Consider the following 20,042-nt stretch of genomic DNA (forward strand, 5'->3'; position numbering starts at 1 on the left):
ACTGCCAGACAGCAATGCTTAAAAATACTTAGAGGTACTATTTTAAAAAAATAAAAGACAGTATTTTTAATTGTTATAATTAGGGACACTTGTGGACATAACTTTGTATACCCTCCTGACTTCTATTATCATTTCCTAGAGCAGGATGTGGAAAAGCACTGTTAGTATAAAATGTGATTTGGAATTTATTTATATGTGTATTTTTTCTGCTGCCTTTCCATTCTTGCAGCACCCTGTCTGTCAATCAATCGGTTAAATGAAAAGAATGTGAAACAAACAAACCAATACTTTCAACATCATTAAAAATAAAATGCCAGTCCCAAAAATTTAATACAATTCAACAGAAAGAAGAGCAGAAAAAAAAACACAAGCTTTCAACAACCAGTTTCTGCCCTGGTTAAAAGGACATTGGAATACAGTTTTCCCTCATTTATCATGGAGGTTACGTTCCAGGACCACCCGCAAAAAGTTAAATTCCACAAAGTAGGGGCACTATATTTATTTCAATATTAACACATTATATTAGTAGTTGGAGCCCCGGTGGCAAAGTGTATTAAAGCACCGAGTTGCTGAACTTGCAGACCGAAAGGTCCCAGGTTCAAATCCCGGGAGCGGAGTGAGCGCCCACTGTTAGCTCCAGCTTCTGCCAACCTAGCAGTTCGAAAACATGCCAATGTGAGTAGATCAATAGGTACTGCTCTGGCAGGAAGGTAACGGCGCTCCATGCAGTCATGCCAGCCACATGACCTTGGAGGTGTCTACGGACAACGCCGGTTCTTCGGCTTAGAAATGGAGATGAGCACCAACCCCCATAGTCAGACATCACTGGACTTAACGTCAGGGGAAACCTTTACCTTTTAATATTAGTAGTTAGGTGGCTTTTCTCCCCTTTGCAAGCCTTCTTACTGCACTTCTTCCTCTCCAGCACCTGCCAGTTTCCCTTTTGTGCATGTGCCTCCTTCTCGTTGGCATCTAGAGTAGCCCAGCTAGATGCCAACAAGAGGGAGGGCACATGCGCAAAAGGGAAACTGGCATCTTCTGTACATGTACACCTCTCAGAAAAAAAACGTGAAGCAAAGAGGGAGTGAAAAGCGAACCGCAAAGTAGGGAGGGAACACTGCAATAGCATTCTGACATAAAAGGCAGATGGGGATTGAGTCAAACAAATGCTCTGAGGAAAGGGTTCAGCAAGAGTTTGGCACCTCCATTGAGAAGCCCTTGTCCATGGTATCCTCACCACCAGAATTTGTTTTTTTAAAAAAAATACAATGCCCAGAATGACTACAGCCCTCTTAACAAATGATTATGTTTACTACAGGATCTATAAAGTTGCAGTGCCAAAATTGTATATATGGAGAGACATCTCCACTGAAGGGTTGTTGTATGTCTTTCGGGCTGTGTGGCCATGTTCCAGAATTATTCTCTCCTGAAGTTTCGCCTACATCTATGGCAGGCATCCTCAGAGGCTGTGAGGCATGGATAAACTGGGCAAGGAAGGAAATATATATATATATCTGTGGAAAGTCTAGGGTGTGACAAGAGTCCTTTGTCAGTTGGAAGCCAGAGTTAATGTTTCAGTTAATCACCCTAATTAGCATTGGAAAGGTTTGTCTCTTGTCTGGGGGGCATCCTTTGTTAAGAGTAATTAGCCGTCCTTGGGGCTCCTCTGCCCTCAGAGTGTTGCTTCTCATCTACTGTTTTGATTTTTGAGTTTTTTAATACTGGTAGCCAGATTTTGTTCATTTTCATGGTTTCCTCCTTTCTGTTGAAGTTGTCCACATGCTTGTGGATTTCAATGGCTTCTCTGTGTAGTCTGACATGATAGTTGTTGGAGTGGTCAAGCATTTCTGTATTGTCAAGTAATATACTGTGTCTAGGTTGGTTCATCAAGTGCTCTTCTATGGCTGATTTCTCTGGCTGAGTGAGTCTGCAGTGCCTTTTATGTTCTTTGACTCATGTTTGTGCACTGCGTTTGGTGGTCCCTATGTATACTTGTCCACAGCTGCATGGTATCTGGTAGACTCCTGCAGAGGAGAGAGGATCCCTCTTGTCTTTCGCTGACCGTAGATGTGGGCGAAACATCAGGAGAGAATACTTCTGGAACATGGCCACACATCCTGAAAGACATACAACAACCCTGTGATCCCGGCCATGAAAACCTTCGGCAACATATCTCCACTGAAGGTTTAGATTGCAGTGTTAAACTCTCATTGGGGTAAACTTTATTATTTATTTATTTATTCATATAATTTTATTGCAAATATATGAGGAATGGGGAAGGGTACAAGAGTGGATATAGAACGGGTAAACTTTATTACATGAAATGAGACTCACTCCTGTGTAAAAGCGACAGATTGTATTGTTGGGTGTGCAAGTATACTCAAGGGGAGAAGCAGCCCCCAAAGTGATGAATGAGAGAGAAGGGGGGAATCATATAGTATAGTAGAATATAGAGTAAGACGTTCATAATTGCAGAACCCCAGGGCCATAGCAAGAAAAAAAATTCGGAGGGGGTTTTGAAAATTTCGTGGGGGGGGGGGGGTTGAACCCCTAACCCCCCCCCCCCCCCCCCCCCCCCGGCTACAGACCTGTCAATATCTGCTTGAGATAGTTCCTGGAGGGACTCGTAATTTTTTGCGTCTCATAGACTTGGCATGGGAATTTGGTTAACCAGTTAAAATTCATAAATAAACCAGGTTTTTTTTTTAACCTGAAAAAATTCGGGGGTGGTTTGAACCCCTAACCCCTCCCCCTCCCCCCGGCTACATGCCTGGCAGAACCCGTATCTATGATTTCAGTTATCCACACTTGGAAAAAATAGTATCTCTGGAATTTTCTATATCCTTCATGTGATTATATGGTACACTTGGAAGTTACCCTAGAGTTGTGCTTGAGAACATGGCAGATTGCTAGGTAGGAAACCTCTTTAGGGATCACTAAGTCCTCTAGGGCAACTCTATGGTAAGCTGGGATTGGAAGTCAGATAATTTAGTGGTGTTCAGTTGTATCCATGGTTTCAAGTAACCATAGTCCCACACGTATACGAGGGTCTTACTGTATATCTTCTATCTTTTTTCCACTGTGGAATCCAATATAGCAAAACTGTTTTTATGAGATGCAAATAGAAAATCTGAATCATACTTCAAAAAAATACAAATTTACCCGATTCCAGTAAAGACACTAGAAAAACTTTCCCTTTCAGCTCTTTATCCCTTTCTCGTGCTCTTACATTATAGGACTGTAACTCAATTGCATCTGCAGTGCATACAAAATACTTTAAGGGTCAATATGTGAAAGCCTCACTTCGTTTATGAGACCTGTGGGCTGTATAAATTGCTGTGGTGGTTACAGCCTCTCAGTAGTGGAGATGTAGGTTAAGTGTAGCATTCAATAACGTAAACACAATCATTATAAGGGTTGTGAAAGATTTTTCCCCTCGCCGTTGCCCCATCTCCTTCACTTTCCTAATTCAATTCAGGAACAGATTCAGTGATTTGGATTGTGCCCTGGTTCCATTCAAATTGATTAATGCCTAATATTTTTAAAATGCTCATTCAAAAGCATTAGTGTCTTCAACAAGGAAAAGAGCCCGAGAGAAGAGAATATAACTGATCATAGACTCTTCACCCTCCTTTCACCTCATATACAGGGACTGAAAATCCCTGGTGAGTGGTGAGATTTCTGCCCAAACTCTTAAAATGGACTAAAATTTCTCCCAACCTTGAGGGTAAAATTAAAACATGATAAATTGTTATGAAAAATACACAAACAAATAGATATTGGCCTAGTTTTTCATTTGATTCCCAATCCTGAAAACAGTAATTCGGGATCAGGAATCAGAAAAAACTCTAGACAATTGCCACGTCGTGCCTTACACTGCTGTCCTCTGCTTGTATGCTTGCAAGTATATCTCATTGAATTTCACAGAGCGTGCTCATAAACAAGGATTGTAGTCTTAGAACATTTTGGAAGCAATACATAATAGAATATTAGCTTTTTATTTTCACATCAGTCAGTGGTACTTATTGCATTTGTGTAGCTGAAATAAGATCATTATGGCCTTTTCTTTTTCTGCTTCACTAAAGAAAAGCAACTGATCATGCCTCTTAACCCATTGCGCTGCTTTCCTTTGCAAACACATTCCCTTCCTCCATTCGAATTGCAAAATCTCATTATCCTTACTCTGTGAAATGTTCAACTAATAAAAGGGACTGTAGACAATTTCATATTCCTAAAATACATATAAAATAAGCTTTTTATTTTCATGTCAATCAGAGGCAGTTATTGCATTTGTTTAGTTGAAATAAGATCATTGGGGCGGGGGGCGGGTTCTGCTCCTCTTAAGAAAAGCAACCGAGTATGCCTCTTAGGTAGCAAAATGGAAGGGAAAAGGCAGAGAGGCCAACCAAGGGCAAGATGGATGGATAATATCCTTGAAGTGACTGGCTTGACCTTGAAGGAGCTGAGGGTAACAACAGCTGGCAGGGAGCTCTGGCGTGGGCTGGTCCATGAGGTCATGAAGAATCGGAAGTGACTGAACGAATAAACAACAACATGCCTCTTAGGTAAGCCAGCATAGCATAGCAGTTTAACATCTGACCACAACTCTGGGGATCAGGATTCAAATTCCCAATCATGGAAACCTACTTGGTGAGTTTGGGTGAGTCACTCAGTTAGTCCCAGAAAACCCCATAATAGGTTTATTTTAGGGTCACCATAAGTCAAAAATTTATTAATATTTATTTATTACATCACTTCCACCCCACCCTTCTCACCCATCAGGGGACTCAGGGTGGCTTACAATATAAACATCTACACCAAAAAACAGTTTACATCAAATTTAAAATCCAATAAAATTAAAAATTCCAAAAAGTTAAGAACATACATTAAAAACTGTCATAATTATACATTTAAATGTACATTTGAGGCACTTTTCATGTCCAGATGGGGTCTGTCAGTGAGTCATATATTCATATCTCATTTCTGCTGCTACTCTTGCTCAAAAGCCTGGTCCCATAACCACGTTTTCATTCTTTTTCGGAAAGACAGGAAAAAATGACTTCAATTTACACAATAACAATGGATCTTAACCTAATGTGTTGCTCACCTTTTTCAAACATATTCCCTTCCTTTTATACAACTGCAAAGTCTCATTAGTGTTATGTTGAGAAGATGTTCTACTAACAGAAGTAACTGCAGTCTATTTATTATTTATTTACAGTATTTATATTTCGCCCTTCTCACCCCGAAGGGGACTCAGGGCGGATTACAATGAACACATATATGGCAAACATTCAATGCCAACAGACAAACCACATACATTAGACAGACTCAGAGGCATTTTTAACATTTTTACAGCTTCACGATTCCAGCCACAGGGGGAGCTGTTGCTTCACCGTCCAGTAGTGGCTGTACTTCCTCATTTCTTTCCTCGTGTTTTGCTGGCAGTTTTATGGTGTTGTAAATTAGCCTCCCGCATAAAGCATCCCTAAATTTCCCTAATTGACAGGTGCAACTGTCTTTCGGGGCTGCATAGGTCAACAGCAAGCCGGGGCTATTAATGGTCGGAGGCTTAACCCGACCCGGGGTTCGAACTCATGACCTCTCGGTCAGTAGTGATTTATAGCAGCTGGTTACTAGCCAGCTGCGCCACAGCCCGGCCAGTCTAATAATTTCAAAACCATCACATCCTTGAAATCTCCTTGCACATTGCTTTTCCGAAAATCACACACACTTAAAAAAAACAGGCCCATAACCAGAGATTTTGAGATGAGATTGTTTAGTAGAAAGAGCCTACCATAGGTCTGAAGGTGCAGTGCTATATTATGTCCAACATTATGCTTGGATGCGTTGTCGAAGGCTTTCATGGCCGGGATCACAGGGTTGTTGTATGTCTTTCGGGCTGTGTGGCCATGTTCCAGAAGCATTCTTTCCTGACGTTTCGCCCACCTGCCATAGATGTGGGCGAAACGTCAGGAGAGAATGCTTCTGGAACATGGCCACACAGCCCGAAAGACATACAACAACCCCATTATGCTTGGATCTTCCATTGGAAAACGAATATGGGCACAAGCAGCTTAATGCGATGAATGGCCTGTCTTGCCAGAGGGATGTTTGGAGTTAGGGTTGCCAGGTCCAAATAATCCAAACTGTGTTTGCATCACCAAGAGATAATTTCATGTGATGTCACAGCAACAGGCTTTGGTGATGCTTCAAAGATGATGTTACAAGGATCAATCTATGATGATGTCATCAAGCATAGAACATTAAGTATCAAGTTGCCTTGAGTCCTTGTATTGGGAAAAGGGCAGGATAAAAAGTAAATAAATATAGCTACACGTTCAAAGTAAAAGCACAACACCAGTATATGGGAATGATGCGTGCCCCACACCCATTTCAAGGCAGTGCTCTCCTCCTGAGATTCCTTCTTCTCTGGAGAAGCTTTGTAGTACGTTTTATTGATTAGCCTATCGGCCGTATCAAAACATTTAACACATAGACATACGGTAGAGTCTCACTTATCCAACACAAATGGGCAGGCAGAATGTTGGATAAGCATATATGTTGGATAATAAGGAGGGATTAAGGAAAAGCCTATTAAACATCATATTAGGTTATGATTTTACAAATTAAGCACCAAAACATCATGTTATACAACAAATTTGACAGAAAAAGTAGTTCAATGGGCAGTAATGCCATGCAGTAATTACTGTATTTACGAATTTAGCACCGAAATATTACGATGTATTGAAAACATTGCGTTGGATAATCCAGAACATTGGATAAGCGAATGTTGGATAAGTGAGACTCTACTGTACATACACATACAACCCTCGGTACAAAAGAAGTTAAAATAAACAGGCTGTTAACTAGATCCCATCCAGGTCAAATATCTGCATCACCTTTACAGTTTACCCCAATTGATTCCAAATAAGCAGTTCTCTCTCTCTCTCTCTCTCTCTTTTTTTTTTTTTGGGTGGGTAAACAGTTTACAGTAGAGTCTCACTTATCCAACACTCGCTTATCCAATGTTCTGGATTATCCAACACATTTTTGTAGTCAATGTTTTCAATATATCGTGATATTTTGGTGCTAAAGTCATAAATACAGTAATTACTACATAGCATTACTGCATATAGAACTACTTTTTCTGTCAAATTTGTTGTCTAACATGATGTTTTGGTGCTTCATTTGTAAAATCATAACCTAATTTGATGTTTAATAGGCTTTTCCTTAATGCCTCCTTATTATCCAACATATTCGCTTATCCAACATTCTGCCGGCCCGTTTATGTTGGATAAGTGAGACTCTACTGTATTAATGAAATGTTACATAACAAAACAGCAAATTATAGCAGATATTGTAAGCAGTTTTCAGCTGTGTTGCTTTGAAAAGGACTGTTTTATGTGTTATTTTAGGATTCTGGCTGGCCAACAAAGATGTAGTTTTAATATGTGAGTCCCAGTATGTTTTGTGAATAATGTATGGCCCGAGGTATTGGTCTCTCTCTGGAGAAAAATAATGAAGCCAGACCAAAGGTCTGACAACTTTTTTAGGGTAGCTGAACCCCCCCATCACATGCATCCTCATCTTTTCTGTTCCGTGGCTATAGGACTATTCTTTCATTGGCTGCATTATCACTTGGACCACTCCAGAAAAAACACACCAAGGAGACCATTCTTGCCAGACAATATCTCACTCTGATATCTCTTGCAACTGTTGGCCCTGTTATCAGCCAAGACCTTTTATATTAAGATTCCTTTCATCTCCTGAAGCTCTGTTTATTTACGATTCTGCATGGCAAAGGTCACTTGCTGGTTGTTATTATCTCTCTTTCATTCTATTTTAAGAATGGCATTTTCAAGGGTTAGGGTGAGGAAGCTGTAACAAAGACACTCTCAGCTGCCAATAGGAGCTGTCCCCAATCAGGTCCAAGGGCACAGAGCTGCCAGAATGTGTGGGAACAAAGGTAAAGGCAGGTCAATGTAGTCAATCAACTCTTCAGGACCACTAAGTAGATGTGAGCGTTGAGGGAATAGCTTGCCATAGTGAAACGCTGAACAGACTCAGCCATTCTACTGAGCCAAATGTTTCACCTTCCTATAATCCATAGCCAGGAAAAGTTACTGTTCACATTGGCCTAAAGCAGTGATTCTCAACCTGTGGGTCCTAGGTGTTTTGGCCTACAACTCCCAGAAATCCCAGCCAGTTTACCAGTTGTTAGGATTTCTGGGAGGTGAAGGCCAAAACATCTGGAGACCCACAGGTTGAGAACCACTGGCCTAAAGGATTCAGGGAGCTATACTCCAAAAAGGTATTTTTCCCATTCTCTGCTATAGTGGGGATTCTTCTGCTTGAGGATCACACAAAATTCTCCAAGACCATTTTTGTGGCCCGTGAACCACAGTAAACTGCATTTCATTTGCAGACAACATAGAATCACAGAATCATTGAACTGGAAGACCATAAGGGCCATCCAGTCCAGCCTCTTGTCATGCAGGAATACACAATCAAAAGATTTCTGACTGATGCACACTTAGGAATTTTGAATGCTTTTTACAGCTTAGGATAAGCTTAGCTACCGTGTTTCCCCGAAAATAAGACAGTGTCTTATATTAATTTTTGCTCCCAAAGATGCTCTAGGTCTTATTTTCAGGGGATGTCTTACTTTTCCATGAAGAAGAATTCACATTTATTGTTGAACAAAAAAAAATGAACATTTATTTTATACTGTACTTATAATAATCCTTATGTTTTATTGCTGTGTTTTAACTTTCTTATTAATGTTTTGATTTTAATTGTATGTTTTAATTTTCATTCATGTGTTTTTGGTATTTGATGTTTTATGTATGTATACTTGTTTTGCATTTATAAGCCGCCCTGAGTCCCTGCGGGGAGATAGAGGCGGGGTACAAGAATAAAATTATTATTATTATTATTATTATTATTATTATTATCATTATCATTATATTACAGTAGTTGCCATCACAAACCAGCATAACCAGACAAACTGTGAATCCTATCAAGAATTTCTTGTTACTACCATTATTTCCATGTACAACAATTCTATGGTACATATATTTGCCAATCCTGCATGCTCTGGTGTTCTGTTTGATGGGCATGCTTCCAAACAAAAACTTTGCTAGGTCTTTCTTTTGGGGGAGGCCTTATATTTAGCAATTCAGCAAAACCACTACTAAGTTTTATTTTCTGGGGATGTCTTATTTTAGGGAAAACAGGGTAGTACAAGGCCTGAAATTAGCTCTTCCCTTTATCATCACCATCTGAATTGCCACTGCTGGAAGCATCCAGGAATGGAGATGTATATCATGAGTTGCTTCCTTCTCACATGTGAGGACAAATAATTATGAATGTGTTGTCGAAGGCTTTCATGGCCAGGATCACAGGGTTGTTGTATGTTTTCTGGGCTGTATGGCCATGTTCCAGAAGTATTCTCTCCTGATGTTTCGCCCACATCTATGGCAGGCATCCTCAGAGGTTGTGAGGTACCTAACAACCTCTGAGAATGCCTGCCATAGATGTAGAAGAAACGTCAGGAGAGAATACTTCTGGAACATGGCCATACAGCCCAAAAAACATACAACAACCCAATAATTATGAATGTTTTCTTCCTGATGCAGGGAGATAAAAAAAAATTCCTCTGTACTATTCTCTCTGTATTTGAACAAATTGAAATATTGTAGAGGAATTATTCTGCAGAGAAAAACACATTCTGTATTCACCAAACCCTGTTTTCTACACAAGTTCATAAGAAACAGTCTTTTCTTTTCAGGAAAGCCATTTTCTCCACAGACAGCATGGGACATTTTTGTAGAAAAACCCATACATTTTCTCCTCTTTCCTTGAGGATATTCAAATATCAAAAAAAAAATTGCTGGTCTATTCTTCTTCTTATCTGTTAGGAATAAATGATTCCAAATATTCTGTCCAGCCCTAACCAGAAGTAACTGTTGATCTTTTGAACACATGTCATCCACCTCTATGTGCTCCTTTTTAACATCCAAATAAGCATTTTCCCCATACACTTGGTCCTCTGTTTGATCCAGGGTTGAGAATTGGCCCTCAGTCACCTGAATGTTTTCTCTCTCCTTTTAAAGCCAAATTTTAAATTTGATATCTTTCTGATATGATAGACTGCAACTCATATCCCTAGCAAATAAGGCCAGTAGAATTGTGGCTTAATATATCTGGACTTGACTGCCTCACAACTGGAAGTAAATAGTTCATGCGGCGCTCCATGCAGTGATGCTGGCCACATGACCTTGGAGGTGTCTACGGACAACACCGGCTCTTCGGCTTAGAAATGGAGATGAGCACCAACCCTCAGAGTCGGACACGACTGGACTTAATGTCAGGGGAAAACCTTTAACTTTACCTTAAGTAGTTCATGCAATCTCTCTGTATGTTTTGTGTGTTTTGGCCCTCTGAAAAGACAGTTGCAGTTTTTCAGTGCAGATGGATTGTGAACAGGTTACTTAGGTTGCTGCAAATGTCTTGCATCATGGGATCCAAATTCAGCTCTTCTATGCCCCATTTCATTCTCTCTAAGATTAGCTGAGAATATTGTCTTAGCACTACTCTTACCGTAAAGGATGTGTGAATTATACAGGAAAGTCCTCCCATTTGCTCTCCTCTTACATCTCCTTAGAGACTCTCAGAAAAGTGACCCTGGGCACCTTTTGTCTGGTGCAGATCAGTTTAATACAGGATAAATCTGGAGTTAGGAAGAGGACTGAAGGTCTGGACCATTTGCCATCCTGACACACACTTAGCATGCCAGGTAATCTCCAACCTATACTCCAAACTATGGTCAGTTTTTAAAAACTTCAGGTTCTAGGCATGATTTTTGGCCTCATATGAGAGAGGTATCAATCCTAATTAGTTGCTTCTAATGGGTTTTGTAAGAAAAAATTACCAAACAGAATGTACACATCATGCAGACATGAATAAAGTGAGAAACATATTCCACCTTTTTTTTTCAGTATTGACACTAGTCCAAGACCCAGGAACATTTATTTCTCTATTTTGGTGGCATTCCCTATTTTTAGCCTTTGTACAGTAACTGACATTCTATAGCATTATCAGGGACCTGTAGAGATTATTTTTCCCCAACAATTATTTGGGGTATTTTAAACGAATGTTGGTCTATTGCCACACTCTCCAAACTTGAACCCTTAGATAACTTCTTATGTGAGTTCAACCTTAGATGTTGCCATGACATTAAGAAGAAACAATGGAGACAAAATTTCGAATGATTCAGGGCTCTGGCACCCCACCTTTGCCTCTATCTATTTGTTGTGCTTATTGTCTTTTTTTTTTTTAATACAGAGACTTATTTCTTGCCAACATCGTGTTCATTTGATCTTTCCATTTTCCACAGCAGGGAAGTTGCAATTCTTACTCATCATTTCAGTTCACTAGTCAAGGTATATCGAAATCAATGTTGTTTGTCATTTCATTTTGCTGTCGTTTCTCATTTCCTTTCCCTCCTTGACATGTGAAATGTATTTTGTGGATATGCATTTGAAACAATCTGAGGGATTAGTGAAGGAAAACAATACAGCATTTCTAAGAATAGCAAGGAAACAGTGGGTTCCAGGTCATTGGGGCTCTGAATGTACTCTGGGGTGTAACCTAAATTTAAAGGATCTGTGCAAGGTGCTAAACTTATATTGAGGATAGAGTTTAGCACCTATACAGTTCAGCACCTTGAACAGATCATTTAAGTAACTCATTGCACTACTTCCCACCCTTTCCACTTTTTCCTATTTCAGAACTCAAGATGGCTTACAACAAAACTAGATCAGTCATAAACTCACATACTATAAAAGCTCCCTTCAGCCTAAAAACTCAATTCCCAAAGTCCTGTTAGAACAAAGTCTTCATTCTCCCATGTTCCCAGCAAAGTACCTGTGAGTGTGCTGAGTCAGAGACAATGACCTCCCTAGTAGATTTCAAAACAGAGGCAGTTTTATATGAGAGTTGTATTAGGCTACATTGGTTTAAACCAGCATTTAGAATTATACAGTAGAGTCTCACTTATCCAAGACTCGCTTATCCAAGGTTCTGGATTATCCAATGCATTTTTGTAGTTAATGTTTTCAATATATCGTGATATTTTGGTGCTAAATTCATAAATACAGTAATTACAACTTAACATTACTGCGTATTGAACTACTTTTTGTCAAATTTGTTGTATGACATGATATTTTGGTGCTTAATTTGTAAAATCATGACCTAATTTGATGTTTAATAGGCTTTTCCTTAATCCCTCCTTATTATCCAAGATATTCGCTTATCCAAGGTTCTGCTGGCCCATTTAGCTTGGATAAGTGAGACTCGACTGTACCTTGAAATGGACCAGCAGCTAGTAGAGCTGTTGCAACAAGATTGCCAGACATGTGCTCCCCATAATGATAAATACACACAAATTGTCTATACAATGTTGAAGAGATAAGCAAACACTATAAAGGTTCAAAACATAAAAAGAGATGTGATATGTAAAGGCCAGAGAAATAGTCAGGCCTCTCTGAGCATAGAGATATCTTCTTTCTATTTGAAAAAGATAAGCAAATACTATAAAGGTTCAAAACATAAAATGTGCTATGTAATTTAGAGCATCATGTACAAACATTATAACCTGAGAGTTAACAACAATAATGAAAATAATAAGTACAGTCAACTGTTGTAATTCACAATAGTATCTTCCAGACTGTAATGTTTAAAGGAAACTGTAATTATCAAGGCTTAAATGTGGACTAAAGTCAAAACATATCAAGTAATCTCCACTATTTAAACAGTTTCTGAAGACTCCAATTGGATTTGGCAACCAACATAATATAAACACATTAAACCTTTACAAAATAATATTGGATAATATATCTTTTAAGACTTCACAGGTATTGAAAAGCTTATTCTAGAAAAAACCTTGACCAAAAGTTCTTTTGATTCTTTGAGATCCTGTGTTGATGACATCAAGTGTATGGAATATCTCTTGAAATTACAGTCTATTGGAAGTATGTTCCGTTTCTCAAGAGTAAAATCCCAAGTCTGGGGAACAAACTATGCATTGATGTTGATTCTGAGTAGTTGTCAAAAAGAGCCGTTTATAGCTCCCCAGCTAGGAGAACACAATGCTGTTTCTAAGTAGCTGGCTGTAGATTGCAATAGTCCGTTTACTACTGGTTCCCGGGTTTACTCCAGTTTCGGTTGTCCTTCTGGTAAGCGGCAATGGATAAGCAGCAAATAATTTTCAATTAGTATATTGTTGGCTCTGCTTAATTTGTATATTGTTGGCTCTGCTTCAGTTTATCTTTAAGAAATAAAAGGAAAAGGTCTAGTATTGTGCTCTATATAAGATATAAGATACAATTTATATAGACCAAGTGAAAATAGACATATCAAAGCATGCTATATTAAGAGTTACAAAACAAAGGTTTTTTTATGGTCCCCATAACCAACCCCACCTAACAATCTGCAAATGTTTGGATCAGCAGAACCCTGGATGGATCCTTCACATGGAAGCAATTACCTCTTACTGTAAAAAAATGTACTTCTATAAGACTAAATGTGTCATATATTTGCATAATATAATTTAACACCATGCTGAGCTTTAATTATAAAAGGAAAGAGTCCTAAATATCTTACCACAGATTTTAATACAGAGAACATCTTTCAGTATAATTCTATCAGTGCAGATCTGCTGACTGAAGGAAGTTTCAGAAGTGCTGCTTTGCTGTTTTATGGGGTGGGATCACAACTCCACAGTATCTCCCGGAATATTAATGTTTGAGGTATAGATGTTTTTGACAGCAGTCAGATCCAAGGGCTCTTAGAACATGATAAAGAACTGTATGGCTTCCATTTAACAAAAGGAGTCATCCATCTAGCCCAGGGGTCCTCAGACTTTAAATCAGAGGGCCAGTTCATGGGGGAACAACTATAGTTTGGAAAAAAAATGAACCAATTCCTATGCACACTGCACATATTATATCTGTAATGCAAAAAGACATGAAAGAACATTGCAATAATTAAAATGAAGAACCATTTTAACATAAACTTACCAATATTTCAATGGGAAGTGTGGGCCTGCTTTTAGTGAATGGGGTAGTCAAATTAATTAGGATTATTGTTGTTGTTGTTGTTATGTTTATTTATATCCCTCGTTATCTCTCCCAAAGAATCCTATAAGCAGCTTACATTAAAGGTAAGACCACATAATTTAAACTATACAAATATGCAAACATTAAAACAGAATTAAACAGAACAGGATTAAAAATTCACAGTTAAAATCCAGTAAAACAAATTCAAAGCTAAAAACCACAGTACCCCCTGATTAGATTTCAAAACCCTTCATCTTTACAGCCTGTCTGAATAAGGTTTTAGCCTTCCCTGGGCAGGGAGTTGTTGTTATTGTGTGCCTTCAAGTCATTTCAGATTTAGGGCAACCCTAAGCCTAAAATTTAGAACTGGGGATGGGTCAATTACCTTGGAGGTCTGCATCCAGCCTGCGGGCCTTAGTTTGTAGACCCCTGATCTAGCCTAATACTGTCGATATGGAATAGCAGTGGGGTTGGACTGGGTGGCCTATGAGGTCTCTTCCAACTCTATTATTGTATGAGTCTGTGATTCTAAATACTGATAAAAATCAAATAGAAAAACCATATCCATGTTATTTAAGAAGTGTTGAAATTATATTCTATGGATGGTGAATTGCACAAGAAGCTCAGCTGCAGGTCAGTATAGAAGTATTTTAAATGCATACATACATATATACAAATAAATCTGCAAATGTTCAGTTTTACAGAGGGATTACTGAACAGACACCTGAGGTGAGAAGAAAACAGATGAGAATTTCTGGGAATTAACTTCATTTCTACTCTAATTAAAAAAAAACCTTAATTGAAATGAACAATGTGCATCCCGTTTTACTGTATCACATTTCTCAATGCAGATAAATAGCTACTGGCCAATTATCTGTGGAGCATGAGAATAGAACAACGGCTGGAAGGGGCAGCAGAGGTTGCAGTCATTTCCATCTACTGCAATCTCAGTTTCACTTGGCTATAAATGATGTCTGACTCATGGAAATATTAACTTCACTGTTTGTACGTATTCATACACAGTAGCTTCCACTGTGTTCTGCGGTTTTTGTGGAAAATACCCACAGTGACTCCATCTTTATTTTCCATTTTTATATCATTATCCTGAGTAGATACTGATCTCCCTCTTCATCACCAGAGTGGAACTCATTAAAACTCTCAAACCAGGAGTATACTTTAGCACATGACTTCAGATCATTCTTGCTTTGAATTATGAAAATAATTGCATCAATACTACTGGGACATAGCTAAGTGTTTACTGGCTCCATTGTTGTTAACCGACATCAATCCAATTTATAAAGCACAGATGGATTTTCTTCTGAAATTCTTTGCTGAATTCCATTTCCCATATGTTTGTAATATGATCCCTAGTGCTGCTTCTTGGGTATTCAGCTTTTCATTTTCCATCTATATATAAAAGGGTAATGAAATTTCGGCCTAGGACAAAACAACAAAACTACACACCTCAGAAACACTAAACTTGGCAGCACAACCCCTCATCCATGCCTCTACATTCATACAACAAAAAGAAAAGAAAAATAAAGTCCTAATTAGAGGGAGAGGAAGAATTGTTTTTATCCAATTGCTGCCAGTTAGAAGGCTAATCTCTGCTCACTTGGTCTCCTAGCAAGCCACTCAGCCCAGGGGACAGGCAGAGTTAGGCCTCACTTAGGCCTCTTTCACACTGCCTATAAAATACAGATTATCAGATTTGAACTGGATTATAGGGCAGTGTAGACTCAAGGCCCTTCCTCACAGCTATATAACCCATTTATAATCTTATATTATCTGCTGTGAACTGGATTATCTGGACTCTACACTGCCATATAATCCACTTCAGTGTGCATTTTATCCAGCTGTGAAGAAGGGGCCTCATATAATCCAGTTCTAAGCAGATAATATAAGATTATAAATATAATATGTAATAATTACTGTCATATAATAATACAGAACAATATAATCTCTAAAATCAGGACAGTAAATAAAGAGCAACACTCTGAAAGCATAAGCCACAGCAACGCGTGGCCGGGCAAAGCTAGTATACAGTAAAATTGTTCACTGTAGAAATTGGAGCATCATTTTCCTTGCATGGAAGATTAATGCTACGATCCTGTGATGACTGAAAATCTTGGTATCCCCTTTCTTGGGCACTGGAATGTATATGAAACATTTCCAATCACACCTCTTTGTAGATTTTTCTTAGAACTAGAGTAGATTCTGTTTCTCCACCTTGAACCAACTTTATTAGGATGCAGAGCCGGTCCAACAATGAGGCGAATTAAGTGGTTGCTTGGGGCGCAAAACATACGGGGGCGCAGTCGAGACTGCTTTTCTATTGATTTGTTGTAAAACATGATGTTTTGGTGCTTAATTTGTAAAATCTTGTAATTTGATGTTTACTAGGTTTTTCCTTAATCCCTCTTTATAATCCAACATTTTCGCTTATCCAACGCTTTTATTTTTCAGTGATTGGTTTGGGGGGGGGGGCACCAAAATTCTGTTCGCCTACACTTGAAAAATACCTAGGGCCGGCTCTGTGAGGATGCCATATGTTCCTGGTGTTTCACATCGTGTTTACCTTTTGTTTGGCCAATAGTGGGGTGGGTGCCCTGGAAAAAGGGTGCAAGTGAAAAATGGATTCAAGGCAGCTGGAGCTTTGCAACATTCTCCAAGCCTGTGGCAGCCAGATACATTTTGACTTTTTCCCTCCCTCCCTGAGATTGGCTTTTTACAGGGTATTCGTGCAAGTCTAGCACCCAAACCCAGAGTTCTCCCCCATTCCCTTTCCTCTGTCAAATTTCTGATTGTGGTGGTGTGATAGCTCCATGCAAAAAAACTCAGCAGGGCTGGATGTGTAACTAGCTCCCTTCTCTCCCACTTCCTAATTCACTATGTATATGCAAATGCAGGTGTTCCACCCACAAAAAATTCCAAAATCAAAAAGCCCTTTGGTCCTAAGCACTTCAAATAAGGGAGACTCAATCTGTAGTCAATCAATCAATCAATTTATTAATGCTCCGACCAATGGTCATATGCATTTACAGAAACAACATCAAACAAACGTCTATACAAAACACTGTAAAATTCAACACTTAAAAGTAGGAGGCAAGCAGGATAAAACAGAACATGCAAACTATACATTGTGTGGTGCAGCAGCACAAGTGCAACATGTGCTGGGGACTGCACAATTACCGATAAAATGCCAATGTATAAAATCAGTCATTTAAAAAACATATGTAAAAATATCAACCAAGCATCTGTAGAAACCCTGTAAACTTCCACAGTTAAAACCACGGTGCCTGGAGTATAAAATAGAGCTTGCAAAATATAACCAGTAAAAAGCCAATATAAAATATCAGTCATGTTAAAAACTAGATAAAAGCATCTCCGGCGCAGTCGACTGCAATGTCCGCAATCAGTCTTGCTCTGATTTTGTTTGCTGCCAAGGTAAAGAGAGAGACCTTATATGTGATTGTGGAGTTGGTGTCAGATAAAAGGTAGAAGATCTTTTCTGCAACCGTATTCAATCGTAGGTACCATAGAATGGGTCCTAAGAATTTATTTCTTGGTGCAGAGTAGAGAGTGCAGGCAAACAAATAGTGGGGCAGGTCCTCAATTTCTGAGGCCCCGCATACGCATATCCGGCTAGGCAAAGGAGTGCCCGAGTATCTACCATCCAGCACTGCTGAGGGCATGCTTTGGAATCGTAGAGCTGTAAAAGCTTGCCTGAGGTTAGGGAATGTGAGGTTGGTTAGATACATAGCCCTTTCATGGTCGAGTTTGTATAATTTGTACCATGTTGAGAATTTGGAGCTGTTAATAGCCTAGCTTCCATTTGAATACCTTGGTTATAAATGTATTCATGCAACTTCTCTCTTGAACTCAGGGTTGAAGGCTCATGAGACAGGGTAGGGTATATGTTCAGCAATTTCTGATGTTTTAAGCTCCAAAGTTTGCATTCAGATAGATGTTCAAAGCATAGCTTTGGGAAAACCCTAGCTGGGGAATCCTCTACGATTCTCCAATAGTTGTATAGGGAGAAGTGAATGCGAGATCTTATGGAGGGTAAACCAACCTCTGCTCTGACCAAGGCTGCTGGAGTGCCAGGTGGGAGTCTCAGCAGTTTCTTAAGGAATGTATTCTGGATGGCCTCCAATTTTGGTATCTGTGAATCGTCCCATCCCCAGACTGGGGCGCCGTACAGAATCTGGGCAATAACTTTGCTCTGGAATATTTTCAGAGCTGGGGCAACCAGATGGCCCCCTGCTGTGTTATAAAATCTGAGGATTCCTCCAATAGATTTTAGTGCCACTTCTCTGCTATGTTCTATATGGGGCTTCCATGATAGAGGTCTGAAAAATATACACCCAGATACTTAAATTCCCTGCATTGTTCAATCTGATGGCCACCAATGGACCATCTGAACTGTGAGTGTCTTTTTCCGAACACCATCACCTTTGTTTTATTATAATTGATGTTCAGCTTTTCTTTGGAGCAGTATATGCCCAGTTTAGTAAGTAGCCTTCTTAGACCTATTTGGGCGAATGAGACTAACACCATATCATCTGCATATAAAAGAGCAGAAATCTTCTTTGAACTGACTGAGGGTGGGAAGAATTCTGGACCTGAAAGTGCTGTTATTATATCATTCAAGTATAAATTAAAGAGTGTGGGTGCCAGCAGACAGCCTTGTTTTACTCCTTTACTGGTGTGAATTGCATCAGTTAGTGAGCCAGAGGTGCCAACTCTTATTCTAGCTGTGGTGTCAGAGTATAGTGCCTTAATAAGAAACAACAGGCATTTATCTATATTAGTGTTGGTCAATTTTTGCCACAACAAGTTTCTGTCAATTGAATCGAATGCTGCAGCTAAATCAACAAAGGCTACAAATAGGTGTTTAGTTGGTCCTGCGATTGCTTGTTGGGCTAGGAAGTACAGAGTCAAACATTGATCAATTGTGCTCCGACCTTTTCTAAAACCAGCCTGTTCAGGGTGAATAATGTGGTTAGCAGATTCCCAATCCTCTAATTTGTTTAATAGGTGTTTGCTATATAACTTAGAATCAATATCTAAGAGGCTGATGGGTCGGTAATTGTTGGGGTCTTGCTTGTCACCCTTCTTGTAAATAGGAACAACTATGCTCTGTTTCCAGCCCTCTGGAATTAAACCTGAGTTGTTGATATGTGTAAACACTTTAGCTAATATTGGGGCCCACCATTCTGGGAAGTTTTTAAATATTTCTGGGGGCATCATGTTTTCCCCTGGAGCCTTACCCAAGGCTAAAGCTGCAATCAGCTTCTTTATCTCAGAGATTGTCACTGGCAGCCAGAGTGGCAAACAGGACATTTCAAAGATAGTTGGCGGATGATTCTCTGAGGAGTTAGCTCCATAGAGTCCACTAAAGTGAGTGAACCATTGCTCGGATGAAATATGCCCAAGTACTACCGGTCTGACCATATGCATTCCTCTAGAGGTTATATCCCAGAACAGTTTCTCATTCTTTTGCGTCACTGTTAAGGCTAGTTGTTTCCACTGTTCTTTGGCATGTATGTCTTTTTTTTGCTTTATAAGAGCCTTATAAGATACCCTCATTAAAGCTAGGATAACAGCTGTATTGTTGTCTTTATTTCTAAAGGCCTGTCTAGAGTAGTCCATCAGTGCCTTCCTGACGCCTCTACATTCTGAGTCAAACCATCTATTGGTTCCCACTTTGTTGGGGTTAGATTGTTTTTTACAGACCAATGTAGGTCTGAGATTCTGGATGATGGATTGGTAGGCAAGTAATATATCTGAGTTGGAGTCTAGGATGTATTGGTGAAGATTTTTAAAAGGAGTACTCTCGATTATGTGGTGAAGGGAGTTATCTAAATTGACAGACCACCTTATTCTCTGCTCTCCCATGTGAATTCCATTTAGATT

General features: G+C 39.3%; 2 protein-coding genes across 12 annotated transcripts in view; one reads left to right on the top strand and one right to left on the bottom strand.

The window, feature by feature from the left end:
• LOC134295553 (uncharacterized) overlaps window positions 1-2,578 on the bottom strand; it is a 473,735-nt gene extending 471,157 nt beyond the window's left edge. Inside the window, exon 1 of the mRNA XM_062968466.1 lies at window positions 2,556-2,578. The gene's annotated coding sequence lies outside the window, so the exon portion shown is untranslated. The remainder of the gene's footprint in view (window positions 1-2,555) is intronic.
• Window positions 1-20,042, top strand: part of kcnh7 (potassium voltage-gated channel subfamily H member 7) — a 471,529-nt gene that overhangs the window by 104,095 nt on the left and 347,392 nt on the right. The gene's annotated exons all lie outside the window — the stretch shown is intronic.

Source organism: Anolis carolinensis, chromosome 1 (assembly GCF_035594765.1).
Source record: "Anolis carolinensis isolate JA03-04 chromosome 1, rAnoCar3.1.pri, whole genome shotgun sequence".
Taxonomy (NCBI): Eukaryota; Metazoa; Chordata; class Lepidosauria; order Squamata; family Dactyloidae; genus Anolis; species Anolis carolinensis.